The sequence below is a fragment of the Rutidosis leptorrhynchoides genome, chromosome 4, assembly GCF_046630445.1.
Source record: "Rutidosis leptorrhynchoides isolate AG116_Rl617_1_P2 chromosome 4, CSIRO_AGI_Rlap_v1, whole genome shotgun sequence".
Classification (NCBI taxonomy): Eukaryota; Viridiplantae; Streptophyta; class Magnoliopsida; order Asterales; family Asteraceae; genus Rutidosis; species Rutidosis leptorrhynchoides.
In genome coordinates, this window is record NC_092336.1 from 32,446,868 (window position 1) to 32,452,867 (window position 6,000).

The window sequence follows — 6,000 nt, forward strand, 5'->3', positions numbered from 1 at the left end:
AACGAATTAGAAGAATTAAGACATGAAGCATACGAAAATTCGTTAATCTATAAAGAAAGAACGAAGAAATGGCATGATAAAAGAATCAGAAGTTCAAAAGAATTTAAAGAAGGAGACGGAGTTCTTCTTTTCAATTCACGATTCAAGCTATTTCCTGGAAAATTGAAATCAAGATGGCCTGGACCATTCATAGTCAAAAGAGTTTTCCCATACGGAACGATAGAATTAATAAATTCAAATGGGATTGAATTTAAAGTTAATGGTCACAGAGTTAAACATTACATACATGGTCCGATGGAAGTTGACAATGAAGTTAATCACAATTTTGATATCACAGCTAACTAAGTGTGGGGAGAATCAAGGGGTCTATGTATTTCTGTTAGAGTTAGATTGTCTGTTTTCGTGTAGTTCTCGAAAATGGAACCCGAATGGTCTTTCCCTAGCAGATCCTAAAGAACTAGTCTTCTCCCCCCATTCTGAATTTTTATTTTTTTAGGTTTTTACAAAATGAAGACTGCCTGTGAACTAAATCATGGTCTAATGCTACACGCTTTGATCACTAAACGTAATAATGACATACTACCAAGTGAAATAGTATCAGTAATCAGAGAAAGAATGGACGGAGTTAGAAAAGAATCCAGATGCGAAGATAATAAGTTACAATTTGGTAAAGAAAAATCAAAATCCGCAGCGAAAAGAAGAGCACGACATCTAGAAAGATGTCACAAATGCGGAAAATGGTCACATGGAGGTAAATGTTCAAATAATCAAACCTATTCAAACACCGAATTTGTTACTTTATGCAGAGACGGACCATTCATATGTTTAGAAGAAAAGATACTGAATGCTCGAGGTTACGCCTATGTAGCCATGGAAAACCAATTAAACGACTATCTTATGAATGGGATAGATCATATAACTAAGAATACTATCTCACAGGTAAGTCTGTGCAGTTTTTATTTTATTTTATTTTTTTTATATTTTTAACCTTTTGATAATAAACGCTATTTTGTTCGCTATAAAGTATTAAATTGGTATTGAATAAAATTAGGTTTGGCGACCGAAATTATTAATATCATTCAAAAATTTATTACATCACTGCGAAATTTAACGTTTATTCTTAAGGTATTAATATCTTTAATCAATCAACCCAAAATATTTCAAAAATTCGTCATGAGTTAAATTAGGTTTTGGAACCGAAATTACTTTACCGAAAAGAGGGGCGCATATTTTTGATAATATTTGATTGATAAAAGTGGGATAAAAAGCCAAAAAGGTTTTTAATTTTATTTTTACCATGTTTTTAAAATTAATATATAAATCTTAAATTAATATTGTAAACTTTGTAAAAACAATATTTTTAAAATTGTAAATATTTGAAAAATTAATATAAGTTTGGTTTGAATTTATAATATGAATTTTTAAATTAAGTTTGGTGTGAATTTTTAATTTTTAAAAAATGAATTTTTAATTTTATGCATTTCAAATTTTAAGTTTGGTGTGAATTTTTAATATTAATTTTGAATTTTATATTTAAATTGTGTGAATTTAAAAACAAAAATTTACTTTATCTCATTAAGTTAAAAATATGATTTTTAAAATTCGTCGTAAGTTGAAGACTAGGTCTTTGAACCGAAATTGCTTTACCCGAGGGAGGGACGAGAACTTTTATTATCATTATTTTTAATCTTAGTGAATTAAAGTATGCCAAAAACATTAAAAAAACCCAAAAATCTTAGCTTTTAAAACAATCGCTACAAAAAGACAAATTTTAAAATTTTGTCGAAGGACGGACTAGGACATCGATCCGAAACGACCTCGTCCTAAATAACAAGGGAAACAAAATTTTAAAATTAATTACTTAATTGTTTTAATTAGTATAAGTTTTTATTAAAAAAAAAATAAAAAAAAATATATACCAAACTCCGCGACTCGCGGAGTTTGAAGGGGAAATCTCCGCGACTCGCGGAGGGACCAAAACCCAGAAAAAAATAACACGTAAAAAACAGATCAGTTCACTCCCCACAAAAACACACTGCGAAGAACACAACGAAAAAACCCCGAAAATACACGCAAAAACAACCCCAAAATCACAATTTTTAACCGTTAATCACCAAATCTTTTACTAAAATCATGTTGAGAAGGATGCTATCTAGGAATTACTCAAGAAAAACGATAAATTTCTACACCTAAACACCATTTAATCCGAAAATTAGTGTTCTTGAGCAATTTTTTTTCCCAATTTGATTTTGATGCTTTTTAGTGTAATTAAGCTTAAATTGTTTATGTATTATGCTTGTATAACCTAGATTGATGCTGTTTAACATGATTAGAAGCCTTAAACTTCAAATTTTGAGTAATCTAGGGTTTGTGTTCTTGAGCAAATTTGGGGCTTTTTGATATAAACAGGTTATGGCCGATTTTTGTCATGAATTGTTGCTAAATTAAGTAGTGTAACATGTTTAGGTAGTTAAATGATCCAAACTTTGAGCCTAAACATGATTTTGAGAATTAAAGTGGACTTTTTCAAAGTCTAAAATTCATGAACTTGATTTTTGAGAGATAATGTCATTTGAGACTTGTTTAATTGCTAGTAATGATTATTTTGACATGTTATTTGAGTTAAATGCTTATGAACTTGGCGAACATTTTCATATATGCTTATTTGAAAAAGTGTAGATTTGATAAAAATGTGAAAATGAGCTTAAGTTTGATATAAATTGGTCATGTCATTGTAATTATTTTGATTGATGATTTTGCTGACACTAATGCATATTTGGATGCACAAAAATTGTGTTTGATGTGTTTTGCAGACTGAAAGGGGTGAATCTTCATCCCAAGCTCGCAATGCTCCTGCTGAGAATGCGGAACAACAGGAGGTGGATAACTACTACAAGCAGGATATACCTCATCCAGTCATGACATTTTCTGATATGCACTTGGAAGATTTGCATCCGAACCTGAGATTTGACAGACTTTAGATAGATTATCCAAAGTATCAAAGGGGGTTGCATACGCTTCATTCTAAAGTTGTTGAGGTACCTAGGGTCATAGAATGGGGACCCTTAGAAGCTGTAGAATTGGCCCGGCCAATTAGGGAATTACTTGTACAGAGGTATGGTAATTCTACTTTTAATGACTGGGTACGTTTATTCACCATGCGTAGACCTGTATATAAAGTATGGTGTGAAGAATTGTTATGTAGTATAGAGTTGAATGATCGGGTAGCTAGTTTAACCGATCGATCTTTTATTAGATTTTTGTTAGGAGGCTCGATACGACACATGTCTTTACTAGACATGGCTCAGGCTTTACGTATATATACGCCTGAGGAGTTAGCATCTGCCGATTGTAGAGGGTTGATACTAAATGGTAGAAAGATAGATGAAAATTTTGATACACACGGTGTGTGGAGTCAAATGACAAGCCATCACCGTTTCAAAGGGGGAAATTACTCTTATTTGGATATAGATAGAGCTGAATTAAGAGTAATTCATAGGTTTTTAGCTAATTCGATTACACAAAGGGGTAAGAACAAGGAAAAGGTAAATGAACAGGATTTGTTTTACCATATGTGTATTCGAGACCCACAAAGCGCTGTAAGTATACCGTATTGTGTGGGTTATTATTTATCAGCTATGGTTAGGGGGATGAGACCGCATAGCATAATAGGAGGTGGTATTTTTATTACTTTGATTGCTGAATATCTCGGTGTGGATATAAGTCGGGGGGGATTATTAGTAGAAGAACCAGAACCCCGCGATACAATAGGTTTAAATGTATACCATGGTGCGAAAGTTTTGAAGACGCGAAATAACGCCGCAGTACCATACCATGGTAGACATCCACAGGTTGAGAGAAACCAACAGCAAGGTAATGTAGGAGGGGGAAATGAGATGCAAGAAATGCAAAGGTTTATAGCTTCACAGGAGTACGAAAATGCTAGACAGAGAGCATTTGAAGATTGGCAAGTTCATCAGAACCAAATCATAGCTCATTGCCAACATATAGGTAGAAACTATATTCCTACACCAAAACCCATCTTCCCTCCCTGGTCTATAGAGATGCAACCACCGTATCCTACGTATAACCCTGCCGAAGCATTCTATAGCACCTATGGTTATGATTGGAACCCTTATTGGTACCAGTATCATCCCTAGTCTACTTAGTTTTATTTATTTTGTAATTTGTAATGTTGATACGTTTAATACTTATGTTAATATTGTAATAGTTTTTATAATGTTCTAACTTTTATTCTTAGATTTTAATAATTTTTGAATGTGGGGTAATATACCAAACTTCAGAAATATGTATATATATTTGCAGTTTATCTTATGTACACAACAGGGTAAAACAACGCATTTTCAAAGACTGGCATTAAGTTAAGCAAAAGCAACTAGTTTTGACGACAAGATGCAAAATATATGTGAAATAACAACAAGAAGGAATGAACAAATGATATGCACCATTTATCATTCAGCAAACAAACGCCAATATATTTGGAAACTTTGGTAAAAATTTAATCATTTTCACACAAATCACCCTCAATAATTTAAATTGTTACTGATTTCTTGCAAATGAGGGCATTGCAAAATCTTAAGTGTGGGAAGGGGTTAAATTCTTTCGGATTTTAAAATTTTTATCTTAAACACTTGGTTACCATTAAAAATACTAGTAAAGCAGTAGTTGTATTAGAATCTAGTGCTCTCTGATAATAAAGAACAGCCCTAGTCTTATATACTGACTACCCAATTCTAGTAAAATTTTTCAAAATTTTCAATTAAATGAACTCAAAATCATGTTTATACATATTTATGAACGATAAAACTAGGTTTTAACACCGAAATTATTGTTACCTCGGAAAGGACATAAATTGAGAAACAAACCAAAATGTTAAAATTCATTTAAAATGGAATAGAGGACGATAAAAAGGAAAATAAAAGCCAAGTGTGGGAAAAATTACCAAGTTATCTTAAACATATGCCACATATTTTTGTACAAATAACTGAAAATACTTTTACTTTGGACTAAACTAAAAAGTTTTACCTGATTTACTGTAAGAAAGATGGATCTACACGATGAATCAATTCCATCATCAAAAGGAAGTAAAGTCTTCCGGAAAAAGACACGCGCTTCTTGATTTAGGTCATGAAGTTGTCGTCCAGACCAGCTGTAGGTTGACGAAAAATCTAGAAAAGTCATCACTAAAATCAGCAGGAAATCCACGGACCTCAGCATTAAACAGGGTCGCCAAGTGGTCAGATTTATCCTAACCATGAGAAGGATTTATCTCGTACAATGGGGGGGCACCATGCAAATTAGCTGGATAAGACTAATGAATCAGATCCCCAGAAAGGATAATCTCCTTAAAGATTGAAAATCAACTTTTAAGCCTGATATTACTCAATCCTAGAGATTGACCTTAAAGATTGAGAATTACAAACTCATGGAATTCATTTTTTTAGCTAAACTCGAGCTTGAACGAGAAAATATTTTGATCAAAATTACAAACCGATTTGTTTTCTGAAAACTCTATTTTCAATGCGTTCATTACCATTGAACGTAAAATCCTAGGAATTCACCTGGAATTCATTAGGTCACCTGAACCAAATCGGGTGTCAACCGTAAGAACGGTGGTTGCATAGCATGGTCAAAGACAGGACCTTGTGCCAGACCGAAAAATTATAAGGGTGAGCTTTATTATTGCTCCTACCAAGGATAGTAATTGCGTCCGACACGTTATAGACCATAATTAAAAGCATGTCAGGGGACATTGCCTTAACAGTTGCTTGTTCAACGCTTTCCTTTACAACCGGACGGTAGTTTACCGAAAGGTAATATACGGGACAAGTAAACTGGACGTGTTGCTTTCCAAATACAAGGTTAGCAAGTGGGTGACACAAAACCATAAGTTTTGAGCTAAAATTTTCAAATCTGAAACCTACCAAACCCACAAAAATATTTTGCAAACACCGGTAAAGGGTTATTCCGGAAAACTTA